Below are 17,085 nucleotides of genomic sequence, written 5' to 3'. Positions count from 1 at the left end.
ATCTAAATGAAATAAGTAAAGAAAATATTGATGCAATTACAAATATTCAAAACAATTGTTTAGAATTTTTAATTATTGCTGCTGAGAAAATTCGTAAAAGATTATCAATTGCAGACAGATTTTTATTTAAATTGGAAGTATTTCAACCTTAAGCAACTTTATTTGATGTTGACAAAGAAACATCATTCAAAGATGTTTCTTTTATCAAAACCATTGGTGGTTTTGATGAAGATAATTTGAAAAAAGAATAGTCGACATTACATTTAAATTTTAATGATACAGAAAAATTAAATTTGTCAAAATTAAATTTTGATGAAATGTGAAAGCAGATTTTGCAATGTCAGACCAATTTGATTAAATATCCCATCTTAACATTGAATGCCATTAGATCCCTTCTAAATTCAAATGTTGATTCTGAAAGAATTTTTTCACTTTTAACAGATATAAAAACAGAAAAACGAAATTCACTATCTTTAAGTACTAATGATATTTGTGTATTTAAATCAGCTTTGAGAACAAAAGGGAAATCTATTTTGAACATGAAGATTAATGAAAAACATTTATCTTTAATGTCGTCAGATCAATTGTATGCTACTTCCCGACAAAAAAAGAAGTAATCTAATGTTATATGCTGCAGATAAAGATATTGCTGGTCCTTCTTCATTTAGCAATATGTCATAATGTCTGTAAGAGACACCATATCTGTGTTTACTGTCAGCACTGATAATGTATAGTACACATTATATAAACTATATATTTTTAGTACTGGCAGTAAATTTTGAAACATAACTCATGTCTGTAAGAGACACCATGTCTGTAAGAGACATGATACTTTTAAGATTGTTTTGTTTGATAATTTTGTTTTGCAAATTTTATTATTTTTTATTTATATTAATATTTAAAATTATAAATTATGTTATGTTACAATAATTATAAATTATTTAACTAATGTTAAAGATATTAATATTATTAAAAATAATAACGTAATTGTATTTTTATATTTGAAAACATTAATTATTAAAGTATCTTTTAATTTTATTATTAAATATGTGAATTAAATATGTGAATTTTTTGTAATAAGTTATAATTTTATTTTTATAGTTATAATTTCAGCATAAATTAAATATTAATAGAAAATTTATGTAATGTTTATTATATTATTTATTATAAATTTTTATTATAATGTTAATTTTAAATATATTTAAAAATGTATTTTTCTTTTATAAATACTAATAAGGTTTTTGGCAATTTTCCTTACCCTTGCATTGTTGGTATTCTTAAATATTTCTGCCAAATAAATATTTTGAGTTACATGTTGTGTTTTAAATTATTTCAGCATCATTTCCTCTCTTAGTTTATTTATATAGCATCTTATTAAAAATTAAACTATTAAGTTTATTAAATTTTCTATAATTGTGTGTGTGCACGCGTGCATTTGTGTGTGTGTGTGTTTGTGTGTGTGTGTGTGTGTGTGTGTGTGTGTGTGTGTGTGTGTGTGTGTGTGTGTAAAATCGTACATATGTTTGTTATGTAAGTATATCTCAGTATCTTTATAAATTCGAAAAATTTTTATGTGATTACGCATGGGCAACCAATGTTACATAATTTTATTTATATTAGGTACGTTACTGATAATCTATGCTTTTGTATATGTTTTTTTTATAGGAGGATTTACTATACATTTTATATATGATATTTTATATTTTTATTTCTTTTCTGTGTTATAATAATTTTTAATTATTGTAATATTTTTTATGCTGCCATGTTCATTCCAACGTTTGCCACATGTAAATTAAGCGTCGCTTTTGGCTGAAACTTGGTATGAGGCAGTTTGAATAGTGTTATCTATCATGCTACGCGCGAGATTCTCCACGCCCATCGAGATCCTCTCGTGGCTCGTCGATGCATCGAGCTCGTTTCGCAGGGATTCCTCTAGGTTCTGCGTTCGTTTTTTCTGAGCGTCGCCGAGCGTCTCGATGACCCTTCGAATCTCACTCGAGTCTCTAACTCGCAGTTCATTCTGTTTTTCGTGCGTTCGTTCTAGCGCACGTTGGAATATGGACAGGTTTCTACCTCGTTATTCGTTTCGTTTATCGAGCGCTCGTTCCATTTCCCTTATTCGTTTATCGAGATCGACGAGCGAGGCCTCTCTTTTCTCCTCGATCTGTCGCAGAGATTCCTCTAGATTCCGCGTTTGTTTCTCCTGAGCGTCGACGATCTTTTGGGTCTCGCTCAGATCTCTGTCTCGCAATTCATCCCGTTTCTCAAGCGCTCGTTCCATCGCGTCTCTCGTTTCCCCTATTCGTTTGTCGTGATCGACGAGCGAGGCCTCCCTCTTCTTTTCGCAGAACGTCCACTTCGGTTTTCACGTCGTAATACTGTAGGAAAATATTCCGAATTCGCTTGTTCGCATCTTCTAGCTGTTTCCGTAGCTCGTTCATTAGAGTTTTCGACTCCTCGCTCCTTACGCGAAGCGCATCGTCGACGTAACCCTTGGTCGTCGCGTCGGCGTCGTCAATCGGTGCCAAATGCTGTATCTTGCGTCTGTTGATGTCGTAGTCGTCCGAATTCAGGCAGAGCGACGCACGTACATTCGCAGGGATGCGATCGTCGAACGATCGTCGATGCCTCTCTAGAGACTTCCCGAATTTGTACACGGACATCAAGCCTTCGCGAATGACGAATCTTCACGCGCGATAATCTGCTCATAATCTCGGCGATTTGTGTATCATACTTTAGAAACAATCTGGCTATGCGCGCCGTAGATTCCTCCAATTCGCCGATCGACCTGGCCGTGCTCTCGTTCGTCTCCGACAACAACGCTCGGGTGCTCGCCGAGAGTTCATCCGTCTCGGAGATCCTTGTCTCCGCGTCTTGAAACGCACTGTCCACGTAGCTCTTCCTCGCGGCGTCGGTATCGGTTCTCGGTGCGCATAAATGCCGTTCTGTCTCTCGCGTCGTAGTAATCGTCGCTCAGACAGAGCGCGTTGTTATGCACGTAGCGACGCAGGGACTCGATCGACGGTCGCGAGCGTACCCTGTCGCCTCCGCCGAACAACTCCAATGGTCTTCCAAACTTGTTCACCAACATAACGGGAATACCAGTCGCCGCGAGCGCGCGCCGCGTTTTACTCGATTGCGTCGATCTCGCGAAGCTCCTCAGTTATTGACAGAATCTCGTTGTAATGAGCGTCGTTGCCCGCTCGTCGAGAGACGTCAAGCAATCGAAGACTAGCTCGTCCCAATGAACGTACTCTTTTCGTATTCTTTTGTCTTTCATCCGCATAGCGGATGGAATAGAGTCGACCCCTCTTTTTCTCGCCTTACCAGTACTAGCGCCAATTTTGTTTCTATCGAGCAAAAACGGCGCGATGATGTACTTGTACTTGAATCTTTGTTCCCTAGAACGGGCATAAGCGCGTTGTGACCATGCCGATGAGCGTTCGTAGTCAACAGTATACTCTTGTACGTTTGCTTGTCGTTCTCCGTGTACACGACATCGTCGGGAAGTCTCTTGAAGATCAACTCATATAAGTCCGGAATATAACCCGGATATCGCGCGTCGCCCACGATCCCGCTGTCGGCGGCCACGTCGAATCGCCTGTTGAGCATCGAGCCGCTCACATCGAAGTATACCCTGTAAACGTGGTCGATCTCGCTCTGTCTGTCCCCGCTAGCGCGCCCATATATTTGCGAGGTAACGTACAACTGATCGCTCTACACTATGCCGAAATTGTTAAATCCTCGTCTTTATCTACCGTTCTTTAACTGCTGTCCTTATCGATAACTACGAAATCGTATTTGCGTTTCTAACATGCGCAACACAAGGCACAAAAATCCTCATATGAATTATCAGTGTTCACGTGCTCATTATAAACGTACTTCAGATTAGTGCCATTTTGCCTAAACAGAATCAAGAGATTCGCGTTGTCGCATATCAGATGTTTCGGAATTTTAGCGTATGTCTGACAAAGATAGAAACAATCGATGTTCGAGTGTCGACCCATGGCGAAATATTCTCTGATCGCGTTCTGCTTGTCACAGGCCACGTCGTCGAACACGAATATTGAATCGGGAAGCGCCTCGCTCGGTGGCACGACGTCGCTATTGTTCGAAAACGCGCGATAGCCGATCTCGTCCATCGACTCGAGCAACTCCATCAGGTATCGATACTTTGGTTGTTGCAAGGATTTCGAGTAGACATACAGCGCGCCGTGTGGGCTTTCGAGCATGCTTATCAACACGTTCGTTTTACCGCAGTTAGAGGGGCTGCAAATGATGCAATGTATCATGTTCGATAGTAAAGGATCGTGTCCTCCCGATCGCGTCGCCCGAACTTCATCGAACCTTACGATCGAGATTGGGCACTCCTAAAGCCGGCGACCATCGAACGAATCGCATTTGCGCGCGCGCTCACCTCGAGGAGATGCGACCAATAATCACTCTACTTATACCCGATAGCGATTCGATCATGCACAGTGATCGATATGTTTCCCTTATTAATAGACAAACGCGATATTCTCAATCTATCCGCCGAACAGTTGCGACTTATCTCGAAGATCGTTCTCATGCGAGATTTCGACAGATACGTGGAGCTATTGTGGAACAGATTACTTTATTATCTAAGAGCGGACCCCGATCAACGTTGCAACGTTGTCGCGTGTGTCTGGAGCATTACAATCGTGGCAACGATCGCATATAGACGGTCCTGCGCTTCTCATCAAGAACTGTAGCGAATGTTCAGCGGCGTGAGATTACTCAATACGGCAATAAACGTTTTCTTCGAACTACAAATTCCCGGGTAATTTTGTGGACCCGGCACCCGTCTTGCGAGGCGATCGAGGCGTTCACCCGTTGGACGCGGCGTGCCGCAAGCACTACATCGCCTACTCGCGAAACAAGGAATTCGCCGATCGCCACGTCGCCGATCGAGTTCTCGCCGAGAAGGCGCGCGAACATATAACGGCTGGAGATTTCATCTTCGAGAGCGAGAGGGCCGCAGCGATCGCCGTATGGGCTGTTATGAAAGCAAAAACAAAGCTGGGCATGGATATGAGAAAGAAGAAGAGGAAGACGAGAAGGAGGATACTTCCGACGGCGAAATGTGGAGCCCATTGTTGCCCATTTTTCCGATACTAGGCGCGCTCGGTTCTTTAATCGATGGCGCGGCGGACGTCGTGAAGACGGTGAACGCCGGTAAGGTCGTTCGGCATCAACTGGAGGAGTTGCAACGTCACAATCGGGCGATGGAGGGTCACGGATTGCACCTTACAAATGCCTTACAAACATGACAGCGGTGTGACGAGAAGAACGAAAAAAAAAAAAATCGTGGAAAGAAACGTTAAGATTGCTCGAGTTATCGTTCTCCGGCATCACGACGAACGAGCAGCTGAGTCGCTTGGCGCGTCGTCTGCGAATATCTTTTTTCAGAGGAGTGTTTATGCGTAACGCGTTATCGTCGAAGGCGCGACGCAACGAGAGTGGCATCGTGAATCTCGACGACTCGATGGGTACTCACTGGGTTGCCTATGTGAAGAGGGGAAACGACGCGATTTACTTCGACGGTTTCGGCAATCTTCGACTGCCGAGGGAACTCGAGAGATATCTCGGCGGCGTAAATATAACATACAATCGCGGATCGTATCAGACGTACGATCAAAACATCTGCGATCAGTTGTGCCTGCGATTTCTCTCAAGGATCGGTCGCGATGTCGCTGAGCCTTTCGTTCACCGATAAGAGCGTCTTCACGACGTGCTATTTTCTCTTAGATCTGAACGACGATGATTACGAGTTAGTCTCACGAATTTCGAGACGTACAATACTATATCGAACGTCGATTCCACGAATAATAAGTTCTATTACGACGACGACAAAACGATCATGATTCCCGAGAGTTCGTACGAGTTGAGCGCGATAGACAGATATCTGAACGCCGCTATCTCTAAGAAACGAAGGATCGACGAAAGTAAGAAGACGATGATGACGAGAGCGACGACATCATCTACGACGAGAGCGACGAGGGCAAGAGAGGCGCGGCCTCTGATCATTCGCGCCAACGAGAACACCATGAGAAGCAAAATCAGGTGCGAGCATCAAATCGACTTCACGAAAACCGAGCAACATCGGTTCGCTCTTGGGATTCTCGTCGCCGCGCGTGTTACGACCGAACACATGACACACGTCCGACGGACCCGTGAATATCATGAGCGTGAACATCATTCGAGTGGAGTGCAATATCACCGCAAGTGCGTACAGCAACGATGAACCGGTTCACACGATACACGAGTTTTCCCCAAACATTCCCCCGGGATATAAACTATTGAACGCTCCGATGTCGATCATTTACTTCCTGATCATCGCGCGAAACGTCACCGATATCATGCTTCGAGTCGTGGATCAGGAGGGGCGACCGATCGACTTTCACGGAGAGGAGATAACGGTGCGACTTCACGTGCGACGACGAAGGCAGAGAAGGTAAAGAGAGATGCGCGAGAGCGAAAGATGCTCGTTCTGAACGAGTGGTACGTGAGAGGAGACAAATGATACATCCGCGAGCCTACCGCGAAACGATGCGACGAGGAAGGTGCGCGAGGGAAGATCGAACGAGTTGAACGCCACAAACATCGCGTTCTTAAGATTTTTAGGTTTCATCGTGAAGAATCGACATGGCAAACGACATTTTAAATATCCGAGGTCCTGATCTTTAACGATCGTATCGTGAGAATAGAGACCCACACTTACAATCCGTATGCTAACACCACATTCAGATACAGCGAGATACGAATACCTATACAGCAGTAGGATCTGTACACGTTACCGTGCGGAAGTTTTCTGTACATCGAGGAAAAATTCGCGACGAGAGAGAGCGCGAAGGAAAGTACGGCGAAGGAAAATACGAGAGCGAAACTAATCAACAATTGCGTCGCGTTTATGTTCGACGAGATTCGATACGAGCTCAATGGCGTGAAAATTGATAAGAGCAGAAATGTCGGATAACGATCTTGATGAAAAACTGCGTATCGTTGAGCTACGAGAGAGATAGAGCTTTACAAAACACCGGAAGAGAGATACCGCCTATAGCGTTGGACGATTTTAACTTTTGCGTGCCTCTCACAATATACTCCTCGGTTTCTGCGAGAATTACAAGCGTATAGTGATAAACGCGCGGCACGAACACATTCTGATACGCGCTCGCAACGATAACAATTGTATCGTAGCGCATGCGGATCAAAGACCAAAGATCGCGCTGTTGAGGATATAGTGGCGAATGCCGCATGTGATACTGAATGACATCAACAAATTGTCGCTTCTGCGAACGTTAGATAGCGGACGATATCTAAGCATGGGCTTTCGTTCGTGGAATCTGTACGAATTTCTGCTGTTACAAAGTAGAATCAAGCATTCGTGGGCGGTAAAAGCGGCGACGCAATTGGAGAAACCGCGATACGTGATCTTCGCGCTACAGACCGAAAGGAAAAACGTATCGTCGGAAGACATTTCTAAATTCAACGATTGCAAGCTGACTAATGTAAAACTCTATTTGAATTCCGAGTTCTATTCCTACGATATGAATCTAGATTTCGAGCATAACAAATTCGCCGTGCTGTACGATATGTATCTGAAATTTCGAAAAGCATTACGGGTGTGAGACCTGCGAACCGTTCATGACTGTCACCAAATTTCTGCAATACGGTCCGCTCGTAGTCATCGATTGTTCCCGCCAGAACGAATCGAGCGCCACCGTCGACGTTCGCGTAGAATTCGAGTGCAAAGAGAACGTTTCGGCTAACATAACGGCTTATTGTCATCATTCACGATAGAGTGATAGAGTATAACCCGCTGACGAATGTCGTACGTAACTCATGTAAAAAAAAAACAGAAAACCGCAGTTTTGATAGCGATAACGAATATATAAAGAAGAGCGGAACACAAAAAAAAACAGGAAACCGCGGTTTTGATAGTGATAACGAACATACAAAGGAGAGCGGAGCGCGAAAGAATCGAGATTCCCCGTCTCGCGACGATGTCGAACGTACCGGTCTTCATCGATCTGCAAGGTTTTACAGTTTGGGAGAAATTTATGATTAAAGAGGTAACGATATTAAGAAATGGAAAGGAGCTGATTCATCGAGTGTTTCGAGAAGCGATATCCTGGAATCTTCTTATAAAGGCGGAGAAATCTAGAGCGTGCTGGATAACCACCAATCATCACGGTCTGCAGTGGAACGACGGCGACGTCGCCTACAGATTCTCGAAACCCGTGATTCGAAACGGCGTGTGCAACCGATCGCGAGATCTAGACGAGCATACGTCAAAGGCTTAGAGAAGAAGTAGTTGGAGGAGATTCTCGGCGGCGATGTCATCGCGGACCAAGACGTGATTGTTGAGACTATCGACGCGGATTTCGAGGATATCGGATGCCTGAACACTCTGGATGACGTTCGCGCCTTTCACTGCGAGCGCACGCGAAGAATTGCACCATGGAAAACGTGTGCAAGCTGTACGATTGGTGATCGAAACGACAGGAATGTATCACCGAATTGTAATGTCGCGTTAACGATTTATATCATATTATATCATTATATCATATATTATATTATATTATATCATATTATATCATATATATCAGATTGTTTTCAACTATTATCATATTATATCATATCAGATTGTTTTTAAACTATTATATAAGATTCATTACTTATATCATATTATAATCAGATTTTTTTATAATATTCTATCGCTCGTATCACTTACATACATGCTTGGGGAAGTAAAAATAAACATTTTTTACAATATCTCTCTCATTTTATTTTATCTCAATTTTACATTCCAAAGAACAGAGCAACGAGTTCGCAATCGATAATGTCGTTACGATCGAAGGCATTGCTATCGCGTATGACTCTCGAGATATTCTCTGTATCCTTAACGGTGGACGCGATATCCTTAAAACGCCCCAATTTCGCGTCGATCTTTCCTAATATCTTGGTCAACGAGATAACGAATCGGTTGACGCAATGCTCGAGCTCGAACATGTTATTCACCGTTTCCTTCGACATGGCCAAGCGAGCCACTGGCGTTTCCAGGCGTAATATTATCAGGTTGTTGATTCTTCCAAAACGCACGGTCATATTTCCGATATGCGACGGGGCCGAAAAGGACGGTTCTCCGTTGGTATTCTGCAGATACTTCGAGAGAACGTGTCGTTTCTCGAGAAGCTACCTCCACGTATTGGGGGACATTGAGATCTCCTTGCCATGACTATCTCCCAGGATAATGTTCACGCGCGAAGAACGTTCAAGAGTGATGCATACATTGAGGAACTTGTATCCCGTCTTAGTCAAGGGATATTTTCGTTCTAGAACTCTGATTTGATTATTCGTACAACCGACGTTGTTATAATTCGACGCGATCGGCCTGTCATCGTCGAGCGTTCTCTTCCTCTTCCTTGCGTCGTTGCTCTCGTCGACTCGATGCGTCTCGGAACTCTGCCAGTGTTCGCTATCGTATATCTTTACGATCGGAGAGATCGCGCGATACTGATCGTTCGTAAACGTTTCGTATCCTTCGCTCTATACTGTACGAAAATTTCCGTGTCTCCTCCTCCTCCTCCCTCTTCTCCTCTGAATCGTTCTCGCTCGAAAATACGTTCCTTATCTGAGCGAGTCTTTTCAAAAGAACGCGCAATTGTTCTAACAGTCCGTCCCTTGAACACACGATATCAAAAATTTCCGGGTCGAATTTACCGACTATAGTTACACTTCTGGTAAACTCGTTGTATTTGAAGAACTGTCGTTTAACGATAAAGTACAGATTACCGTTCATGTATCGAACGGCGGACATTACGGCGGGTGGAATCCCCGGAAATATTGCGTGCAACGAGTTATGTCTGACGGCTACGATCTCGTCATCGAGCAGTCGTCGATCTCGGCTACGATCTCGTCGTTGTAAATCGCGAACGTTCGTCCCACGTTAGTATTAACTACAGCGTTGATTTTCACGTTAAGAGAAAGATTCATATCCTTCAGTTTCCTCAGCCAATCCGGTACCAGCTCGAAACTCGGATATTCTGCCATGTAAACCGTATCGTCTACGAACAATACGAGTTGGCCCGAGGGTCGTCGATACGCGTCCGCCAAACGCGTAAAATTATTAGGAAGGAAACGCAGATAGTTCATCAGTAACAACGATCTGTCGTAAGATTTTCCATTTACGTCGACCGACCATAAGTGACCATAAGTGACGTCGATACGCCACGTACATTCTGTCTTCTAATACCAACACCGCGTCGACGCGTCGCAATGCGCACAGAGGAGTCGTCTGTGTCGCGCGTCGCGATCGTGGTCGTCGCTACGGTCGTCGTCGCTGGTCTCAAGACTTCGCTCTTATTCCTTAAACCGTATAAATTCTGAATGGCAAGAAAATCCGCCTCGTTCAATTGGACGGGAAAAGAGGGGACGAAGGTGTACATTATCGAATTTTTCTGAGGACTGTAGTGTAATCCTAACACATGGCTAATCTCGTGCGTCAACGTATGCAGTAGATAAATCGTATCGTTAGGGTTAGCGATCAGCTCGATGTGCCACTTCTCCGCGTTCATCTATCCACGTGCACCTCCGACACTTCGGACGATGGTATAAAAGCGTGAACTAGCATGTTACCTGGTCCGTTCAGCAACGACGGACATATTTGGTTACCTCGATGTCGAGGATCTACGAACGTGTGAAAACCCTTCCGAAACGATAGCACGATATCGGGATTCATCGAATCGCGCTCGAACGTCAACGACGAATTCGCCGCCCACATCTTGAATGCGACCTCGGTGATTCGTAGAACGCTTTCGCTCGCCAGGTAAAAGTTCCAAGCGAGGCGCGTCTTCGCTCATTTCATCGGAGACTTGTCCAAGTCAAAACTCGATATATCTTTGACGCCACATCGCGGTTTACGCATCTGTCCCAATGTAGCCTTAAGAACTCCATTACCAGGTATATGATAATACTTTTGGAAAAGCGCGATCGCGTGTCTCAGAGCCAATGTCGCGTTGTCGGATATCGTTTGCACGTTATCGCCGTCCAGATATTCGTAGGTTTGCAAAAACCGACTCGCCTCCTCGTCGCTATCGGCGGCGGAGTCGCAAATCATCGCGATAACGACTATCGTGCACGCGATTACGGCGATCCCGCGTGCGGGCGTCATCGCGCGAGGCGCAAGTCAAATCGACACTGCGCGTCGCCGACCGAAATACGCGCGAGCCGCTCGATCGATGTCTATCGGTCGTAAGGGATGGAGGCCGATGCGAACCGAGCGATGAATCGCTCTGACTTTTCATTGATCGCTTAGATCGCGCTTAACTCTACGCGAAGTCTTATTTTTTTACTCCCGTTCGATCGCGCGCTTTTATCTCTAATGACTCACTGGAACTCCAACCGCAACGAAGACAATGCGCTCTCCTACTCTTCTCGCGCTTTACTCGCGTTATAAAAAAAACACATCCGTCGTCGCGACGAAACTCTACATACGCGAACCGAAAATTTCAACCGCGATTACGATAAGAGTTTATTAGTTTCTATTGTGCGATAGCGAGATCATTCTCATCGAACGAAAGTAAATAGAGAACAAAAGTAAATAATAGAGAACAAAAGTAAAAACATAAACAACGATAGAATAGCGATAGAATAGAAAAAATAAAAAAATGATAAAATAAACGATAGACGAATCTCCTATCTTCATTGCGGATTTCCGATAGCCGCGCGTAGCGAGCGCGAAAAAAACGCGTCGCGAAATCATCTAAATATCCTTTTCATATACCGATACTAAATATATTTTTCTTCATCATTCTTTACTTCTTCTCCCTTTTTACATTTCTAATAAAATATTCTCTCTCGTTATCATTTATACTCCTACGACGATTTCCTTCTCGCGCGACTCTCACTTCTCGTTATCCACGGTATCGCAAATTGAAAACTTCCGGCGCGTTGTCAATCCGCCTCTCGTATCTATGATATGTAAACGAACGAGGAAGAAAAAGGGAAAAAGGGAACTTCACCTCTCGCGGTTAGTTAATCGCCACAACAACGATGCGTATTAATAGTGATTTATATTTTTTTTTATTTCAATCATATCTCGTACATATATATTTATTAATATATTTAATAATATATTTATTAATATACTTATTAATATATTTTTTAATATATTTATTAATGTATATCCACGATATTTAGCGCATTCTGTTTTCGCGACGATGGAAAGGTGCGCTTCCTGTGTCTGGGTGTTTTCCGCGATGTCTAGCACGTCCTGTTTTGTAGGATGTTGCGATTAGGTGCGCATCCTGTGTCTAGGTGTTGTCTATAGGGATATAACGCCGCTCGTCCTATTTTTTTAAAACGTCGCGGTTTAGTGTATTAAAGTGATTCTTGAGTAATCTTTTTGTCGTGTTTATGATAGCGAGAACCATCAAAGTGTCAACTCGATGTCAGCGATGCGAGACGCGAATGATCGATGATGATGAAATGTATCGGTGTCATTCGCTAGATGATCTGACATCTTCTCCGTTGCGAAACACGGCGTATCCGTCAGTCAATATTACAGAATATGTATTGAGAAGACAATGCACTTCTAATCAGGTAAAGAGGCGCGACTGCCGATTTCCGCCTCAGTGTTGGATTTCACCCGAAAGGATAATAGAAACGTGCGTATGCCATCACTATCGAGGGATGGCATATAATCTTATTAAAAGTGCTCTACAAAAAGAAGAAACCGATCGAGATTAGTAGACGCCAAGAGTACTCGGTGAACTTTCGCGAAACTAGCTTCTACGACGTATTCAACGATGACGACGACGACGAACAGTTTCTTTGCGTCCATCGCAAGTCCAGGAGGAAATCCCTTACCATTTCGTTAGCCACATGCAAAGAGCAGAAAAAGAGAAGGGAACGCGTTAATATCAATTGAAAGAAGAAGGGAGTTAACGCGACAATTGCTAGGCGATTCGTTCATCGAGGTATGTGTATGTGTATGTGTATATGTATGTGTATGTTTGAACTCCGCGCCGGATCGGAATCACGGAAAATGTCCTGACAGGAAGCGCGCCTTCCCGCGCAAACGGGATGCGCTAGACCCCGTGGAAAGACACGGGAAGCACTGCGCAAACGGGACACGCTAGGCACCGTGGAAAGACACGGGACACGCCGCGCAAATGGGACGCGCTAGACTTCGCGGAAGACGCCTGGAGAGGAGGGAGGGAGAGAAACCACCCCGCGAGCGCCAGGGGGGAAGAAAACCATCCTTATCGAGGAAAACGGGGGAAAGCCACCCCGCGACCACCTAGGGGAACCACTCCACGACCGCTCGGGAAACCATCCCGCGACCGAGAGAACTTGAGCGATATCTCGGTGGCGACGTAAATATAACGTAAGTAGATTAATAAAGGGGATCCTGACCCGTCAGAGGGAAAAAAACCATCCTTATCGACATGGCTTCCGGATGCGAACCCCCGTGAATCCTATGACCCCCCTCCTCTCCCCTCCGCCCCCCTTTCCCCCCTGGGGGCTCAGGATCCCCTTTGTTAATCTACTTATATTTACGTTATATTTGCGTCGCCACCGAGATATCTCAAGTTCCCTCGGCAAATGGCAAATGCGAGTCGAAGATTGCCGAAACCGTCGAAGTAAACCGCATCGTTTACCGCCCCTTTTCACGTAGGCGACTCAGTGAGTACTCGAACCCGTCGAGTCGAAATTCATGCCGCTCTCGTTGCGTCGCGCTTATGCCTGTTCTAGAATGTCCCTGAAGCCTGTTCTAGGAACAAAGGTTCAAGCACATCATCGCGCCGCTTTTGCTCGATAGAGACAAAATTGGCGCTGGTATTGGTAAAGCGAGAAAAAGAGGGATCGACTCTATTCCATCCGCTATGCGGATGAGAGACAAAAGAATCAAGTACGTTCACTGGGACGATCCCAATGAGCTAGTCTTCGATTGCTTGACGTCTCTTGACGAGCGGGCAACGACGCTCACGACAACGAGATTCTGTCGATAATCGAGGAACTTCGCGAGATCGACGCGATCGAGTAAAACGCGGCGCGCGCTCGCGGCGACCAGTATTCCCGTTATGTTGATAAACAAGTTTGGAAGACCATTGGAGTCGTTCGGCGGAGGCAACAGGGCACGCTCGCGACCGTCGATCGAGTCCCTGCGTCGCTACGTGCATAACAACGCGTTCTGTCTGAGCGACGATTACTACGACGCGAGAGACAAAACGGCGTTTAGCCGCACTGAGAACCGACGCCGCGAAGAAGAGCTACGTGGACAGCGCGTTTCGCTGACGCGGAGACGAGGATCTCCGAGACGAACAACTCTTGGCGAGCACCCGAGCGTTGCTATCGGAGACGAACGAGAGCACGGCCAAGTCGATCGGCGAATTGGAGAAATCTACGGCGCGCATAGCCAGATTGTTTCTAAAGTACGATACACAGATCGCCAAGATTATGAGCAGATTATCGCGCGTGAAAGATTCATCCGCGAAGGCTTGATGTCCGTGTACAAATTCGGGAAGTCTCTAGAGAGGCAGCGCGATGTCGACGATCATTCGACGATCGCATCCCTGCGAGCGTACGTGCGTTGCTCTGCCTGAATCCGGACGACTACGACGTCAACAGACGCAAGATACGGCATTTGGACGCACCGATCGACAACGCCGACGCGACGACCAAGAATTACGTCGACGATGCGCTTCGCATAAGGAGCGAGGAGTCGAAAGCTCTAACGAATGAGCTACGAAAATAGCTGGAAGATATGAACAAACAGATTCGGAATATTTTCCTACAGTATTACGACGTAAGAACCGAAGTGGACGTTCTGCGACACTTCGAAAAGAAGAGGGAGGCCTCGCTCGTCGATCACGACAAACGAATAGGGGAGATGAGAGACGCGATGGAACGAGTGTTTGAGAAGCGAAACGAACGAATTGCGAGAGAGAGATCTGAGCGAGATCCAAAAGGTCGTCGACGCTCAGGAGAAACGGAACCTAGAGGAATCCCTGCGACAGATCGAGGGAGGCCTCGCTCGATCTCGATAAACGAATAGGAGAGACGAGAGACGCGACGGAACGAGCGCTCGAGAAACGGGACGAACAACGTGATAGAGACCTGACTATGATTCAAAGTGCGATAGAACGAGCGCTTGAGAAACGGAACTGCGAGCTAGAGACTCGAGCGAGATCCGAAGGATCGTCGAGACGCTCGACGACGCTCAGGAGAAACGGATACGGAACCTAGAGGAATCACTGCGAAATCTAGAGGAATTGAAACGAGCTCGACGCATCGTCGACGAGAGAATCTCGACGGACGTGGAGAATCTCACGCGTAGCATGATCTGACGAGAGATAGATCTGACGAGGATCGCGAGAGAACTGACGGACAAAGCGGTAACGAAAGAGACGCTGGCCTCATTGAACGTGGATAAAATGGTGACTAGAGAAAACGAATTACTAATCGCGCTAAAAACGGATATTTCAAATACTACGAAACACGCGATTAACGTTTGGAACGAGGAACAGGAGCGACCGCGCGAAGCGACGAGCACGAATAAAACTAGCGCGAATCGCGCCTCCTTCTCGTAAATCAGCGATGAGCGTCGAGAAGAGGAGACTCGTCGAGGAGCTTCACGCGCCCGCGCGAACAAACTTCCCGTGTCATCGTGGTGCGCGATTACGACAACCTGCGGCAGGCCGTCGAGATGCGTCCGTACGCGCGACAAAACAAAGGTTACAACTACGTGATGACGGTTATCGATGTGTTGAGCAAGTACGCGTGACCGATGCCGCTGAAGAGCAAGAGCGGAAGCAGGTAGCCACGGCGTTGTCCAAGATATTTCGCGACGATGTTCGACATCCGCAAAATCTACAAACGGACAAGGGCAATGTCATGTCCCAGCGCCGAGAGTATCTCTAGTCATGTTCAGTGTAAATTTTTCAAAAATTTTTAATTATTTATGACTGACTATGTTAGGAGACAGCACCGTAAAACCTTTCCTATACATATAATAAAAAGAATATACCGCTTAAAATTATTTAAAAGTTTATACAAAATGGCCGCTCCTTACTACAACCTTATGGCGTTACTACAGCCTTAATGTTCCTAGTAAATTTTCCCTAGAACCTCATTTACATTTCCACATCTACTCGCACTCGCACTCGCACTCGCATTTGCCATTTGCTCAGAAATTAACCATTTGATCAGAGATAGTTAAACAATCAGCACTTACATTTCCACATCCACTCGCACTCGCACTCGCATTTGCCATTTGCTCAGAAATTAACCACTTGATCAGAGATAGTTAAATAATCAGCACTTACATTTCCACATCCACTCGCACTCGCACGCGCACTTGCCATTTGCTTAGAAATTAATCACTCGATCGGAAATAGCTAAGCATTTGACTAGCACTGCTTAGCACTTGAGAAACTCGCCGATTTACAAATAATGTAATTCTTAAATCGCGTGTCGTATTCCATAGATAAATTAGTATATATATATATATATATATATATATATATATATATACTAATATATATATATATATATACTAATATATACTAATATATATATATATATATATATATATATCATTTATAACAGTGAATAAATCCCGATTCAAATATCACAAGTGTGATATTATATTATTCCTTATTCCCAAAATCGAAAACTGAAAACTTTCCTGAAAATAAAAGTCATTTCGACATTCCTGTTACCTACTTCCTTCGCAGTATCTAATCCTGAGGTTTTACCCTCTTAACCGCATGGAAAAGAATCTCACAAATAACGTGTGAGTGTAGCGGTCGAGGATCTGTTGATTTCGGCTCCGTCCGATCTACCAGGATCTCCCAGGACATTACAGCAAGGAGTTCTACAACGCCTCCATAAAAGCGGTTACGGACAGATATACGTCTACTACTCGACGTACTCGGTGATGAAGGCGGTGGAGTGGAGCGATTTAATCGCACGCTCAAGAACGACATGTGAAGACTCTTCATGCTCAACGGATCGTACAGATGGCTCAATGCTTTTTCTCCTTATGCCTGTTATTTG

General features: G+C 44.8%; 1 protein-coding gene across 6 annotated transcripts in view; it reads right to left on the bottom strand.

Annotated features, from left to right (window-relative positions):
• The window catches only part of MFS9 (major facilitator superfamily transporter 9), a 514,330-nt gene that overhangs the window by 378,205 nt on the left and 119,040 nt on the right, over positions 1-17,085 (bottom strand). The window lies entirely within an intron of this gene.

Source organism: Pogonomyrmex barbatus, unplaced genomic scaffold, assembly GCF_055798465.1.
Source record: "Pogonomyrmex barbatus isolate J1 unplaced genomic scaffold, ASM5579846v1 scaffold9, whole genome shotgun sequence".
NCBI classification, from domain to species: domain Eukaryota; kingdom Metazoa; phylum Arthropoda; class Insecta; order Hymenoptera; family Formicidae; genus Pogonomyrmex; species Pogonomyrmex barbatus.
This window is presented reverse-complemented; position numbering and strand designations above follow the sequence as displayed.